At 30.3% G+C, this 16,969-nt stretch overlaps 1 protein-coding gene across 2 annotated transcripts in view; it reads left to right on the forward strand.

Moving 5' to 3' along the window:
* WDR33 (WD repeat domain 33) overlaps nt 1-16,969 on the forward strand; it is a 98,345-nt gene that overhangs the window by 43,865 nt on the left and 37,511 nt on the right. The window lies entirely within an intron of this gene.

A 16,969-nucleotide genomic window follows, 5' to 3' on the forward strand; every position in this document is an offset into this window, starting at 1 on the left:
TGTTTTCACATTAGTTGCCTTTGTATATGCCTCTTATGAAGGGGATATAATTTCTTCCTTTTTCTTACTTTGGATGCCATTTTTATTATTAATAAACACTATCAACATGCTGATGACAGATTGCTCACATCCTCATGGCAATAACTTTTAGAAATACTCTATTTACAGATTTTTTTTCTTGACAGGTTTAAGTTTCATTAACAACACTTTTCTGTATTGCTGCATTTAGTTTTTCTGTGCACCACATTTGGGCCACATTTTCCTCAACTTTGCTCAATGGTCACACCTAAATTGTGGAGATCTCTCTTTAAGCTATAATTTTTTGATAGTTAGAAACTACTTCTAGTTTGTGTGAATTGTTCTTTTATTTCTCAAATCCCGTAATGCTAGGCTTTACATATAGATAAAAAGAGTAGAGATTATTATTAAAGGTAAAAATTAAAAATGAAGATTTTTGAAATTCCATTGTGTATCTTATAATAGAGTGCTACACACATTTATGCACAGGAACACACAATCTTGAGAATATAAACTATATTTTGTACTAGTTGGTTATAACTCTGGTCCAGAAGTTTTGTTCTTTAAGAATATGGCCTAAATCTACTCTGTTTTAATCATGGTCAATAAAAGTACTTCTGCACGCATAACTCTTGATTCTAGTATATTACAAGCTTAAAATATTTCCCCTGATTCATACATTTCTGGATAAATAAAAAAAGACTGGGCTACAGAAATTGGTGTTCAAGATTTTCATTTCTGTTCATAGTTAACAATATTAGTGTAACTAATTCCCTTGTGAATAATTAAAAGATAGGTCCAGCAATTGCTTTTGTGTATTTCCTCATATAGTTTGAACAAGGAAGAAAGATTGTTCCTTTTAATTGCTAAAATTGTTAGTTTTTACTTTAACAGAATAATTGTTCTATTGCTTTAATGAGGACACAATATCTTCAATTTACATATTGTATATGTACTGTTAAGATTTATGTAATTGTCAAATTTTTCAACAACAAAAAAATTTTAGATGTCTTAAAAAATTGCACTCTTCTGGGCCTATATCCTGTGACTTGTTGAAAGTCAGTAAAGTAATTCCTTACTGGTATGATACAATGGAAAGAAAATACTGGATTTGGGTTTGGAAAACCTGGGTTCAAATCCCAGCTTTGATGTTTAACTAAACTGTTACCTTGGACAAATCACTTGCCTTTTTCACTTGTAAAAATGAAGGAATTGGACTGGATAACCCCTGAGATCTTTTTGAACTTCAAATCTATGATCTTCAGATCTTATTGACTGGGAAGAAAACCCAAATCTCCTGATTCAGAAGTTTTTTTTTTTTTCCATTTAAAAAAATTATTATAATTTTTGCTGTTCCCTTCCATCTTTTTTCTTTGTCAGTAATGTTCTTAACTCTTACTTTAAGTACATAAGTGTAAATGAAACACAAGTTTTTCCTGTAATTGTAAGTAAAAGAAAATGGGAATGACTCCTTTTAAATGAAAACTGGAATTTAAAACTAGATTTGTTTCACTTCGAATAGAATAGTAGGTGGTGAGAACGATATACTTATTTTGGGATGTATCTGAACTTCTTCAATGGAGGGAATGATACATAAAATAGCCTATAAATACAAATCAACAAGTAGTCTTGAAGTTATTATATTACTGCACTGAGAATAAGGATCTCTAGGGTGTCTATTAGCTAAGGCTTGAACTCAGGTCTTTCTCATTGCAACCTGGCACTCTAAACACTTATTATTTGAGAATTATATGTATTCTAAAGAAGACCGACTACTAATCTTTTCATCCAACGTCTCCTGTTGACTTTTCAACATATTTGACCCACAAAGTAAGCTCTGGGAGAAGAAATTATAAATGTCATCCAGCAATAATGTTGTAAGATTTTATTGTTTTAATTTCTTTCATCCCTTTATTCCCAATTTTATTATCATGAACATTTAAGAATTGATTAAAAGTAAAAGCTAGTTCATAAAAGATTTTACTTATAGTGATGATAAATGTTCAATAGATCTTACTATATGATGAAATTAAGGTAAGGTGAGGGTTACCAGTTCCAGAATCATGGAAAATCATCTTTATACTTTGCTAATGTCTAAGTAATCTATGCTGGTTTTATAATGGCTTCTGTACATTATATAACTATGTTTGTATTTGAATTTCATGATTTATAATCCCTCTAGCTTTAGATTTGTAAGGACTCTGCTCTGCATCACAGACATTAACATTTATTAAAATACAAGGTTTCATATTAATTTTTTTGTGCTCTTTTTGAATCAGCTTGTTCTGATCTAGAAGGAAAGCAAGTAATAGAGGAGAAAATCTTTAGTATTTTTTGGGGGTGCCCATATTAATTTAGGCCTCTAAGAAAGAAAAGAATATTCTAATTTCTGACATAGAAAGTACCTGGATTGATCCCTATCTAGGCAAAACCTGATTTGAAAAAAGAAAAAAAGTGGGGAATCATTTCCCTTACTAAATGGTATAGAGTTTCATAAATTCATTTACTGCTTATAATCATAGAAATCATAATTTAACACACATCACTTTGTTTCAAAATATTACTGAGGAGAGAATGATATATCAAATAATTGTCTATTTTGAGAGTCATTTAGAAAACTGGAGCCTAAAAGAATTGTTGGCCTCTTACTCAATTTCTTAGTTGACTATTATTACCTAAGTAGACCCTTATTTTAGTAACTTAAAATCATAACTCTTTATTTAGTAAATATTTATTTGGATTCTGCTTTCTGTTAATTGCTCTGCAGAGTTCAGAATTATTAAGACAGCCCTTGTCTTTAATGAATTTTTAATAATCTAGTAGAGGTAAATGATACATATACTTAAGTGCTTAAGTGGTAATGATTGTGTGAGTGGGTCAGATAACATGATGTACAGGTGCAAATATCAACGCCTAATCCATCGGTTTTATCTGAGATGAACAATAAAAAAGATGGAAGAAACAATGTGGAATCTCCAGAAAATCCTGAAACATCTATAAATTAGGAGAGTTGTTAATCTTGTGTACTTTTTGAATCTGAATAACACATTTGTTTTAAAAAAAACCAAAAACACTGTAATACAAAATATTCAAAGTATATAGAACATAGAATTATTGATTATTGAATTTTATGTACATAAATTAACTTCGTTGATCAAATACCTGAGTAAGTATCTGTTGATTACTTTGGTATGACATGGAATAAAATCATTTGCTTAATGTACCAAGTATATGGTACATGAATACTTAATAAAAACATTTGTTCTTGAATTAAATTAAGTCTAAAATAGATTTATCAGTAGGATGCTAAATTTTATACTCTGTATTCAGTGAGAAATTTAGAAAGAAATATGGAAGATTATTATTTTTTAAACTAAACGAATAATATTTATTTCTGAACACTTTCAGATGAATTCCATATTAAAAAGGTTGTTTATTTCATAATAAACATAATAAAGTTTATTCTCTGATTTCAGTCTTAGTTATAACTGCCTTAGGGCCAAGATGTATTTTAAGTGAGGTCATAACATTGGAAAATGCTGGACTCCTGTCTGAAATTCATTACTGACATATGACCTCATTAATGTGCAGATTTTCTGCCTCTGGCCTGGTATTTTTAACTGTAATTTTATTAAAGAGAAATTAACAAGCCCCTTTCAATATGTGATACTGATAAAAATTATTATTGGTAACTTGCTTCCTTTTATGTAAATAAATGCTTCTAATATAGTTGAAAAGTTTTCTTAAATTTACTTTGAAGGTTATCTTCTCATATATTTTCTGAACTCATTAACATTTTTTCAAATGAATTCAGTGAAGAGAAATTTAAGATTTACTCTTATATAGATCTCTAGGAGTTCTGAATTTCTATGTTCAGAAATAAACATATTTTACTTTATTATGATCTTTATGCTTTTGTAATTGGTTGAATATCAGTGAAAGAAAACACACCAAGGCAAAGAGGGAATATTGTGCACTTTTGATAATTTCTTTTGGCTGTTAGATTTTTCATTGGCAAATAAAAAAGTAGGGAAATTTGCATTTTTTCCTTTTCCTTACAATAAAAATGTTCAATATTTAATGTTCTTTCATATTTATCAAAATACACAGTATCTTTTGAAGTTTATTTTCTTTCTCTTATATGCATAAAGACTAGACCGCTAATGCACATTTTGCTTAGACACACCTGCCAGAAAAGTATTCTAATTTTAGATGAGACAAAACTAAAGATAACTAAGAATGAGTACAATGATAAAATTTACCTTGCTATTTTGATGTGAAATATAATTAATGATAATTAGGGGACTAAATGATAGGTTTGGAGTAATTTTTTTTTAAATCCTTTTTCATGGAAATTTCCTCAGAAATAGAATATTGCATAATCTAAAGCTGTCTTGAAGGAAAAGTTATCTTATTTTCTTTCAGGTTTCAGCCAGAAAAGTTTTTTAATTCAATTTTTTAAAGGTCATCTAAATTGTAACCTGGGCAGTTTGTCATTTTTGTCATTTGTGTAGTTTTGGAGAATTATATGTGTAGATTAATTCCGTGAATTACTTTCTTTCACACTTTAAACTTTCCTGGTGTTTTCCAGCCCATGTTTTAGAAAATGCTATTATAACACAAACATACTCTGGTGAGTTACAATCTAATGGATATAGGGCTAACTGCCTTAAATGCTGGGACTATTTTCCTTATGTCTTAACTTTCTCCTATCTTTGCACTTTTTTCTTTCTGTCATTATAAATTGACACACAGTGTGAAACTTACCTTTTGAGCTGTTTACATCAATCAAGCTACTACTCCTGTTGATGGGATCAATTCAATTTAATATTTAGTGCCTATTGTATATGCATCGTTTTCTATTTGGGCACACTGCAGTTATCTGAAGTTCCTAGAACTTTTTATGTAACATGACATTCTTTTTGATTTCTTTCTTTTTAATGATTAAGTAGTGATCTTTTGAAGACATAAATCCTTACTACTATCACAGATGTCTATGTTCCTTTTCTCTTCTCATTTATTTTCAACATTGTGCCTGGGAGCTCCTATTTTTATATCATATAATAATCTCATCTTTAAGTGTATTGTTGAATAGGAAATAGGGAGTGTGGTAGAAAGCTGCCTTTGTAGCCAGAAAATCATACAAGCTGTTTAACCCTGAGCAAGTTTCTTAACAGCTTTCTAGGTACCTCTTTTTAAGAGTATAAGTTGCCAAGTAGATGCTGAGCTTCATTGATAAGAAGGATTTTTCTTACCTTAATTACACTGTACTTAATGAAATCACAGATTTGGTCTCAATCTCTGTGCAACATAAAATTTAGTGTGTGGCAAATATAACAATAGATCAAGTGATCTTGGAACCCATGTATAATCTTTGAAGCTTCAAAGAGAACACAAGTGATATGAAGACCGGAGATCAAAATTCTACCTGATATTGCAAAAAAGGTGAAAAGATGGATTCTGCAAACTGTTGAGCAAGGTACAGATTTCTGTTATTAAACAGGATAATTTAGGTATAACTCGAAAAAGAAGAGTATGTTAGTATTCATTTGGGTTTACTATATTAATAAAGAGAATCTCATCAAACAACATTTATTAAGTATTTTTCTATTTGCTAAGCATTAAACTTATCTAGACAAAAATTCCCAATAGTCTTTACCCTCAAATAGTTCACACTCTAGAGGACGACTTTATAATATGCTTATAGAACAAATTGATGCAAAATAAATTAGAGTGATTATTTTAATGTAGGAAGTATGTGTTTGAGTTGAGCTTTTAAGGAAACCAGAAGAGATTGACATAAGAATGGAAAACAATTCTTGGCATAATGGAATAGTATTTCCAAAGGCAGGAAAATAAGATATGTAGTGTCACTATAAAGAACAGCAAGAGGGCAAATTTGGCTACATCAAAATACATGGAGTATGGAGTGTGGGAAGTAATGTATAAGAAGGAAAAAGGTTAGAACCATGTTCAGGACTTTAAGTGTGTGAAAAATTTGCATTTGATGTTAGAGTTAATTGGGAAGCACTAAAGTTTGAGTAGGGGAGTCATGGTGCCAGACTTCGACAGTATGAATGGAGAATGGATAGGGGGAGGGATAATTCTGAGGGAGGGAGACTAGTTAGTAGGCCCTTAGGGTAAGTAATCCTGGGAAAGGAGAAGAGGAACCAGGGATGATGTTCTCTGTGCAGAAATAGGGACATCTATGAGAGAATTTATGAGGGTTGTATTTTAGGAACTGAATAAATACCTAGATAAGGGAGAGTGAGAAGATAAACATGTAATTACAAGGGTAATAAAACAGGGATGTTAAGAAGGTAGGTAGTTTTAAGGGAAGAGGTAATGATTTTAATTTTGAAAATACTGATTTGGATTTATTAAAGTATTTGACCAAATTTCATAAAACCCTAGTGAGTCTGAAATGTTTCCTAGGTAATATAGTTAAATGGAATCAGACATGGTTTTAACTATCCATACTCAGACTCAGTCAGAAAGGAGATTTCTAACTTAACTCATTGTTCTATAGATACATTTTCCAATCTTGTTCTGTTCAAAAATGTTTATCCAGAATCAGAGAAGACATATTTTGAAGGATAATACAGACCTGGGGAACATAGTTTTACATTGATAAAATCAGCTCAGTAAAAATACAATCTTGATATCCTAGAAGCAGAATTCTTAATTTGGAGTCTTTGAACTTTAGATTAATATTTTGATAATGACTTCAATTTAATTAGTTTCCTCTGTAATTTTATGTCCTTTAGTTTATACATTTAGAAACATTCTAAACGGGGATCCATTAACAAGTTGCCAGAAAGGACAAGTTGAAATTAAAATGTAATAACCTGCATTTGTTTTAAAAAGATAAAATGTACTGTATAGCTTTGATGATACTTGGATTAAGAATTTTATGTTAGAAAACAAAAAACCTGGATGTGTTAATTGACTGGGCTCATAATAAGCAAAGAATAAAAATACTATATGAAAACAAGCCAAGCTAATAAGCAAAGAATAAAAATACTATATGAAAACAAGCCAAGCTAATGGGACCAGAAAATGTCTGGTTATCATCCCATTGAAGTAACTCTGCTACTACATCTGGAGTATTATTTTTAGTCCTGAATGCCTCATTTTGGAATATTGACGTTGGTATACAAAGATAGAAAGCTAAGTAGATGAGGAAATAGAGTTGTCATATAAAAATTAATTCAAAAATTCAATTCAACTTAGGGGGAGTTGTATAGCTATCTATATGAGAAAATGAGATAAAATTTATGTTCTATAGCTTCAAAAGACATTACTAAATCTATATAATTAGAGACTTCAGAACACAGACTGGATATGTCTCATGTTGAGGTGGCCATTGTCTTTTGATTGGGTGCTGAGACACCTTAAGATCTTAAATTAAAAAGGTAGCTGAACTTTTAGCAGAGTAATATTTACTGAAAGAAACCCAGTAATATGTTGTTATTCTTTGCAATAATCTTAATTTCTATTATCTTATGTACTTTTAGCATTTATTTCAGATTTCTCTTAAACAGTTTTCCCTTTAATTGATTTGTCTTTATCCTTCAGATTTTTTGCACATACTGTGATCTTTTCCTCTTGAATTTTTTTTTTTTTTTTTGGTTTTTCCTCCCTCAATAAAATTCTCAATCTTTCATCATTTTTGAGTATTGAGAATGTTTTCTACATTTTGAGCATATTTTACATAATTATCTGTTTTCCTTTAGAGATAAATTTCCTTAGAAATATTTCCTTTGGAAGTGTATAAGATGGCATTTACCTTTTTAGTACTGTTACATTTTTATTTTAATATTTAAACCACTTTTAAGTGATACATTGTTTCCTTTAAACATAGTATTAATAGAATCCATATGATTAAAATTCATTTTTAAAATTGGTCAGTGAATTTTACAATAAAAAATAAAACTTGGTATATGCCAACTATAGTATATCATATCATGACTTCATCTAATTGTTACCCATATGTATTTGAATATTTTTGTAACATTCTTGTCAGTATGTAGACTTATTCTCTTTAAACATATAGTCCCATTGCATTTCTTTGCTAGTTTGTTTAGACATTCATGAACTATTTCCAATTTTTCTACTTTTCCATGTTACAGAACTGTGAATCATTTGTTCAAATAAGTAATCATTTCTCTTGAGATATGTTCAGAAAAAATGAGATTATTGGTTCTTATGGTACAGTTTTATGTCTTAACTCATTTAAAATATTTTGTTTAATAATTGGAAACTATTAGTCTTCTAGACCCCAGTTATAAATTCTCGTCATTTAGCATACATATTTATATTCTTAGTTTACTGTTTAATGAAGTGTATGTACCTACAATATTTTTTAGTGTTCATTGGAGTTTATTTTATTTTCATCATATATTATGTTGATACGTAAATATATACCGTATTTGTAATATATAAAATATATTTTATAATATAACAATTATATTATTAAAATTTTGAATACATTACTTAGAATTAAAGACATTTATGGAATTTGTTAGGAATTATAATCATTAAGTGGGATACTTGGTCCCCAAAGTATCCATTCTAATAGATATATGAAAGATATATTCTAAATCTATCAAAAAGGGGATTCTCTTTTGTATTGACATCTTTTATCATACACTTTATTTCACAAAATGGAGCAACAGTGTCTGTCAAATTTAGTTTGTCAAATGTTGGACATAGATTTCACCAAAATGTTTGCAGAAATCCATTAGCAGAGATCAGAAAGGCACATGCAGATAGCATTAACATTTAATAATTTTTGTTGAAACATTTTTGGGTGGTGGAGCCAGTGGAAGGATTAGGTTTTGGATCTTTGTTTATATACATGTAGAGAATTTAATTTATGGAATTATGTTGGAAATAAAATTTTCTGGAACATCACGTTAAAATTAAATGACTTTTCCAAGGTCACAGAGTCAGTAAGTGTTGGAGATGGAATTTGAACCAGTATTCTTCACATGATACTTCTCAAGTGAGAAAATAAATTAAACTATTCACTAGGCTTGGATCTTGGCCTATTCAATGTTTATGTAAACATAATTGAGATTCCATGCAAATATGGCCAATTCTTTATTTGTAGTTGTGGACTATAGTCTAATTCAATTAGTATACAAAATTGCCAAGACATAGAAGCCTCTCTGTGAAGCTTTCTATGAGGCATGGCCAGTGGAAATTTCATCAAGAGAAAGAGGGCGAGAGGGTCTGCCCAACTCATATAATCAAATAATCTGAATAAATGAGATCTGATGACTAAGTAGGAAAGAAAGCTAGAGGCTGTGGATTCATTTCTGATTACGTAAATCATAAGCTCCTTGAGGTCAAGGATGACATAAATTAACTTTATGAATCATCTAGCATAGTACTTGTTCCAAATCAATACTTGTAAATATTTTATGATCCTATTTTTGATTTCTTAATGTCATGTGTTGGTGCTTGTTCTTAAATTTTATTATCAAAAATCTGTTTCTTTCAAATATAAACTCAAGGATATCTAAGACTTCAAAGATCTGTAGTATCACCTTAAAATTAATAAAACTGCATTTAGCTTTGAATGAACAAATTTTAACATTTAATTTTTTAATTTTAAAATGGGCAAACTAATATTAAAATTTCCTTCGCTATATTCCTCATATAGGGAGGCATCTGAAGGAAAATCTGACTGAGGAACTATTAAAAACAACATAATAAAATGACTTTGCAGTGGCAGATTATTGTGGAACCTAATTTAATTTGTTTTTTAGAAGAAATGACAAGCAAGTCCAGGGTCAGAGTTTCAAGTTAATAAATAATTGGAATTAATTTCAAATTAATAGTTTTCTAATTAAACATTGTGTGAATGTGTACCTTTCAAAATTCAAACTTTGGAAGAGATTTATAAGCATGGCTGATAGGGTATACCTTCTTAGGTGTCTTATTAGTTTGATAAAAAGTGAAATGAAAATACAATCAACTTTTAATTTTGCTTTCTTATATTATCCAACTTGTCTGTAAGGCTAAATCTCTTTGTAAAATTAACCAAGATCTTTCTTGTCATTAACTCTGTGTTAAAGAAAATAGTTTCTCAGACATTATTTTGAAATTGGTTAGTAGTAGTATAAATGATGAGCAACTTCCTTTCTGAATCCTGTCCAGAACACAACATACTTTAAGTTCCAGTATTTTTTATAATAAAAATGAAGATATGATTTGCCCAGGAAGCAAGTAGCAGAGAGAGGATAAAGAAAAGTTATATGTTTTTTGATCTTCAAGTTTAGACTTTAGCAAATGGATGGCTGATTCTCATGATAAAATTTATAGGTCATTTTAAAAGAGCTTTTGTTAGGTTTTTAAAGTAATTTTGTAGTTGATCCTTTTAATAATTTTTTTTTTTAAATTTAACTCATTTTTTTGGGATAAGTTAAAGTCTATTAAGACTCCTTGAAACTGAAGGATCTTCTCAGTTTTACAATTTTGTTTGTAGAGAAGATGCTCACAATTAATATATATATACATATATATATTATTAATATATATTAAACCCATGAAAAGTCCCTCTTCCAGATTTGGTCCTATAATAGATGTCTGTCTATGTAGACACACTTATCTATGGAGCATATGACACTCCTTAAGTTTTCTTGCTTGTAATTTTTACTTTTAAAATAATTACTTGTAAAAGTTTCTTCTCATCATAGTTTTCTAAAAATTTATAACACTTAATAAGCCTGTTGACATTAGAAATGTTATCTTTTACTCCATTTTTCCTTCAGTTGTATGACTTCTTGTAGTTTCAAAAATTAAGATATTTTTTATTCATCCATCTTTACCAAAATTTGGATGTCAGGGTAGGCCATCTTCTAATAGATGGATGGTCTTCCTTTCTAGTTAGTGTATTTTTACCTTACTTGCTTATTAGGATTTTCAGAAATACTGTTGTCAATTATACCGTTTGCTTGATACCTCTTAAGACTGTAATAGTCTATCAAAATAGTCTTAGATGAAAACAAAAAAAAATCTCACTTCAGAAGATTTTCCCTTGTTCCATTCATAAGGTTGGCTCTTTACTTTTCTGCTATTTCTTATCCACACATTTTTTTGGTCCTGAAATGTTTATTATTGTATAGGTGCAAATTATTTGTTGCCAACTCTACGTTGCCTACTAAGTTGAGCAAGTAGAAATTAATAGGTTCCGTGACATGTCCTCTATGTGAGTATGAAAACAACAGAAATAAAACCATATTTGCCTGATACTGCTTCAGCTCCCTTTAGACAAAACTTAAGTACTTAGTAGCTACTCTTGTAGATATTTTCGTGTTGGTTTGAGGAAATAGTCAAAAGTTCAGAAAAACATATTTGAGATTTATTGGATTAATTTCTGGTGATCATCTTAGTACTTAAAAGAAGACATGACTCTTAGAATGGATCTTGGTTAGCAGTTATAGCGAGGGTTATTACTTAACGGTAGACAAGAGCCAATCAGTAATTTTGTTTTTAGCTTGTGTTGGTGCAAACTATTAAATACATTTCATATTTAGGGCTTCTCTTGATATCAAATATATTTTCAGAGAAACATCTATTTTTTAGTAGAACTTTACATTTTACTGAAATTAATCAATGATTGCTGAAGGGAGATGGATTCCTTTTTCTTGCATTATAAATGAGTTGAAAAATACCTAGCATTTTAAAGATTATGTCATAAATGTTGATTTAATTTTTAGCAATTTAAAAATTTTTATAATTTTATTCTAAATTATTTTCTCTGCTGTTTCACCAAATTATTAATATACATATAATGTCTTATTAAGATTAATTGTTCTGGTGAATACAGACAACTTAAAAGCCATGAAGTTAATCAATCAATAGATGTGCCATGTGCCAGATTCTTGGCACTTGAGAAAAAAATCTTAAATTTGTGGCAAAACTTCATTGCTCATTTCCAATTTGAATTGCTTTCTCAAGATATCCTTCATTCATTATATCTGTGCTATTGGAGGCTTGACTCTTTGGTGCTACATTGTAGTCTAATTTTCTTCTTAGTACTTTAAAACTGATTTTTGGGGGCTTACCTTTAATATACAAAGTTATCCTATATACAAGTAAATTATAATACATTTTCCAACTATGCCAGTTCAGAAAGCCTATGAAAGCACCCAGAAGGTTCAATGATTTTTGCTGATTTATTACTACACTCAAATTCATGATTTTTTCAAATCTTTAAACCAAATAGTACCTTTGATAGGTGGCAAGTAGTGAAAGAAATGAAAATATTTAGCTTATTTTGCAGATCATGTCATGGCAGCCAGCTACAGTTGCATGTTGACCTGATATTTTGTTTTTGCCTTAAATGAACTGCTTACAGCACTGAGAGTAAGACAAATTTTTCTCCTTTGAAACCTCTTTATGATACTTGAAATTCTATTAGTTTTCAGTGGTAATTCATAGACAGGATGATCTCTTCCTTAGGATCTATTATTGATTGAATCTCTGTTTTACATCTCTATTCCTCATAAAAAAGACATGGCAACTAAAAACTGGGGCAAAAAAAGTTCCAATATTAATAATTTTATCTAATCTTACTGAAGAAGTTAGTTCATTGTGAAATATTTGAAACTTCAGAAGAACAAAAAATTTACTTTTATTTGGTTAGCACATTTTGAGTAAATTAAAATGTTTATTTCTTCAGAATTATTGGTTTTGTTCAGAAGTTGAAGAGTTAATAGATGAGGAATAGAAATGAGGTAGTTAATTCAGCAAGAATTAGTGTGAAGGTAATGATAAGGGAATTATAAGAATATTTTGACTGACATTTGGGCCATACTAAGTTACATATCTCTGATAGTTTAGGTGAGATGAAGTCATTAATGTTGTAAATCACAATTGAATGTGATGATGAAATGAAATTTTGAGTTTTTTAGTCAGTTTATTCCTTTTGCCTTTCTCTCCTCACTTTATTGGTGTAAAAATATTCTTATATATTAAATGATTTATTTTTTTTATTATTATAGTAACTTTTTATTGACAGAATCCAGGCCAGGGTAATTTTTTTTACAACATTATCCCTTGAACTCACTTCTGTTACGATTTTTCCCTCCCACCCTCCACCCCCTCCCCTAGATGGCAAGCAGTCCTATATATGTTGAATATGTCCTAGTATATCCTAGATACAATGTATATGTGCAGATCCAAACAGTTTTCTTGTTACACAGGGAGAATTGGATTCAGAAGGTAAAAATAACCCGGGAAGAAAAACAAAAATGCAAATAGTTTACATTCATTTCCCAGTGTTTTTTCTTTGGGTGTAGCTGCTTCTGTCCATCATTGATCAATTGAAACTGAATTAGGTCTCTTTGTCAAAGAAATCCACTTCCATCAGATTACATCTTCATACAATATCGTTGTTGACGTATATAATGATCTCTTGGTTCTGCTCATTTCACTTAGCATCAGTTCATGTAATTCTCTCCAAGCCTCTCTGTATTCATCCTGCTGGTCATTTCTTACAGAACAATAATATTCCATAACATTCATATACCACAATTTATCCAACCATTCTCCAACTGATGGGCATCCACTCAGTTTCCAGCTTCTAGCCACTACAAACAGGGCTGCCACAAACATTTTGGCACATACTGGTCCCTTTCCCTTCTTTAGTATCTCCTTGGGGTATAAGCCCAGTAGAAACACTGCTGGGTCAAAGGGTATGCACAGTTTGATAACTTTTTGGGCATAATTCCAGATTGCTCTCCAGAATGGTTGGATTCGTTCACAGCTCCACCAACAATGTATCAGTGTCCCAGTTTTCCCGCATCCCCTCCAACACTCATCATTATTTTTTCCTGTCATCTTAGCCAATCTGACAGGTGTGTAGTCGTATCTCATAGTTGTCTTAATTTGCATTTCTCTGATTAATAATGATTTGGAACACCCTTTCATATGAGTGGTAATAATTTCAATTTCATCATCTGAAAATTGTCTGTTCATATCCTTTGACCATTTATCAATTGGAGAATGGCTTGGTTTCTTATAAATTAGAGTCAGTTTTCTATATATTTTGGAAATGAGGCCTTTATCAGAACCTTTAACTGTGAAGATGTTTTCCCAGTTTATTGCTTCCCTTCTAATCTTGTTTACATTAGTTTTGTTTGTACAGAAGCTTTTATTAAATGATTTTTTAAAGTCTATTCTAGTTTTAGATCAGGTGTCAACAAATAAGGAAAAATTTCCAATGTGGTCCTTTTGTGTCATTTGAGAACCATCCCAATGGTTAATGTTGAGATGTTGAGAGAAAAGGATGACCTTTTCAAAAGATTTATTAATAGGTAGAGAATGTAATCACACTGATAAAATTACAGATCTTTTGAAATAATCCATTGACTCCTTACTGCAGGTACTGCCTTAGAGCAGAAACAATAGAAAATTGTGACTAAAAGAATCTTTCAAAAGTACTCTCTGGAAGTCGAAAATTGGATCTTATTCTATAGATATTTTTCTTTTTTCCAGTTCTTTTGGTGACGTAGTTTCTTTTTATCATAAATGTATTAACTCTTATAGATCTTTTTCCTTTTTCCCTTTATGACTTTTAGTTTGCTATCTTCAAAATTTAATGATCTCTTATATCCCTTTTGGCATTATCCATTTTTGCAAAGACTGGAAAACAATTGGAATCTTAAGCTTCTACCAATCTTATTACAATTGGGCTCTACCCGAATCTTGTAGATCTCCAAAATACAGGATTTCTGAAAAATCACAGTGCATTTTTAAACTTTTATGAGTTCTTCATTAGACTAGAATTATTGGTTCTACTTTTGAGAAGGTAACTCATTGAAATTTGAAGTTGATTTGTTCTTTCTAGTGTTAATATTTTTCATTGATATTTACAAGGAAGATCAAAGTAGGGGAACATTATTTTGCTTTTTTTCCTTCCTATATTTGTCATATTTTTCTCAGACTTAAAAGTAAATAATTTGGGAGATGGGGTGTGGAAATCATCCTGAAAATCCATTCCAAATGTATTGTTAAGACTAACACTTTCTGCTTGCTCCATTGTTCATTTTATCTAGAGACATTAGTCTACAGTATACAGCTAGTAAGTAAAAAATGTTTTAGTTAGATTGGTAGCAAGAAATAGATAAAAAGTACTGTATATTCTCTTTCCAATTCACCTTTTTTCCTAACATAATCATTTTTTGCTTATTAAGGTCCCTGTGGAAACTTTGGTGCTACATATATTTAGATCTTACTTATTCAACTGGGGTACTCTCTAAATTATTGGTTGATGTGGCAATCACATATGTGATTATCTAGCAGCTAAAATTCATACTCATGAAGGTTTGTGAGAAACATTTCAGTATATTCTTTATAATGAAAAATGTTATTGAACCACTCTCAGAGCATGTATTTTCAATTATAGTAATTTGGATTTCTATCTATGCAGAGTCTCTTTTTGAAGAAGATATAAAATTGTAAGTGACTAGTCAAAGTTTAGTCTTAACTGGATTAGATAGGTGTCAAAACTGTAACCATAGTCTGTGTATTCTAAGTAACTGACTACATTGTTTGTGTATTCTAAGTAACTGACTACATTGTTTGTTACATAGTATATAAGGCCGTAGTATGTAAAGCCATTCTTTCCCTTCTCTCCCAATCAAGAAAATAAATTTAAGCTATTTATAACATGGAAGTAAGATTTTGATTTGTCTATATGGGGAAAATGATTGATAATCTTTTCATTATGACTTAATAGGAACTTTTTGCTTTATGAGCACAACGATAACTTTTAGAAGTACAGGATCACAGATTTTGTGTGGGAAAGGATGTGCCATTAAAGTGACAATCCATAGTCACAGGTTGTGGTTTTATTATGCTTTGGGGGTTTGTATAATACTTATTAGCACAATGTCTATTACATTGTATGCCTTTAATAAATACAAGTAAAATAAACTAAATATGTGGAAGACTAAACCGTGTGTTAAATGTAGAACTAGATTAATATAGTAGTTTGGGGTAGGGAGAAAGGGTATATAAAAATTTTATGCAGAAATGGATTTTAAAGTAAAGAATATAAATGAACTGAATGTTTCATACAGCATTTTCACTGGCTTCTGAGGGACTGTCATCCTCTCTAGCCCTTAGGTAACATTATAGCAAATTAATATTTGTTTTATATATATATGCTGTACAGAGCCTATTCCAATTTCTGACTAGATAAAGATTGTCTCCATGTGTCCCTTTTGAAGATTTTGCATTTTTTTATTTTTATAGGATATTATGTTCAGCTCAAAGGGATTCTAAAAGCCAAATTGCCCAACTTTCTCATTTTACAAATGAGGAAACAGACAGTTGGAAGATAAAAGAATTTGACATGGTTACACAAGTCATGAAGGGATGAGATTGTTTCAACCAAATATTTATAGTTAAAATCTAAAGAAAAACTGAGGATTGGTAGTTTAAATATGATTACACAAAATATTCCATAGAATATAGACTGGATTAAAACTAAGAATATCTAGTATGTGATATTGTACAAGTGACTTGGGACAAGTGATAAGAAAACCTCAATTCCCTCGGTTGTAAATTAAGAGGGTTGAACTAAATGGTCCTTGAAGTTCCTTCCAGCTTTAGATGTATACTTTTATTACCCTGGCATGGGTTCTGTCACTAAAAAGTTATTATAATTAAAATCAAAAGTATACCTTTATTTCCTGGATAGTAATAAGTAACCCCTCCCAAAATAAGGAAAGTTTCTAAAAGATTCTACTTTATGAAGCCCTAAGCAATTTTTTTCAGTAATGGATTTGATGCTGCTATTTGCTTTCCTTCTAAAAGTACTAGGACATCAACAGGATGGTTATTTTCTTCCCTCGTTTTGGGGGTAGGATCCTTACATTGTATCCCTGTTAGTTGCAAGACAAATATCAAGTATCTTTCTCATAAAATGAAA

The sequence above is a fragment of the Sarcophilus harrisii genome, chromosome 3, assembly GCF_902635505.1.
Source record: "Sarcophilus harrisii chromosome 3, mSarHar1.11, whole genome shotgun sequence".
Taxonomy (NCBI): Eukaryota; Metazoa; Chordata; class Mammalia; order Dasyuromorphia; family Dasyuridae; genus Sarcophilus; species Sarcophilus harrisii.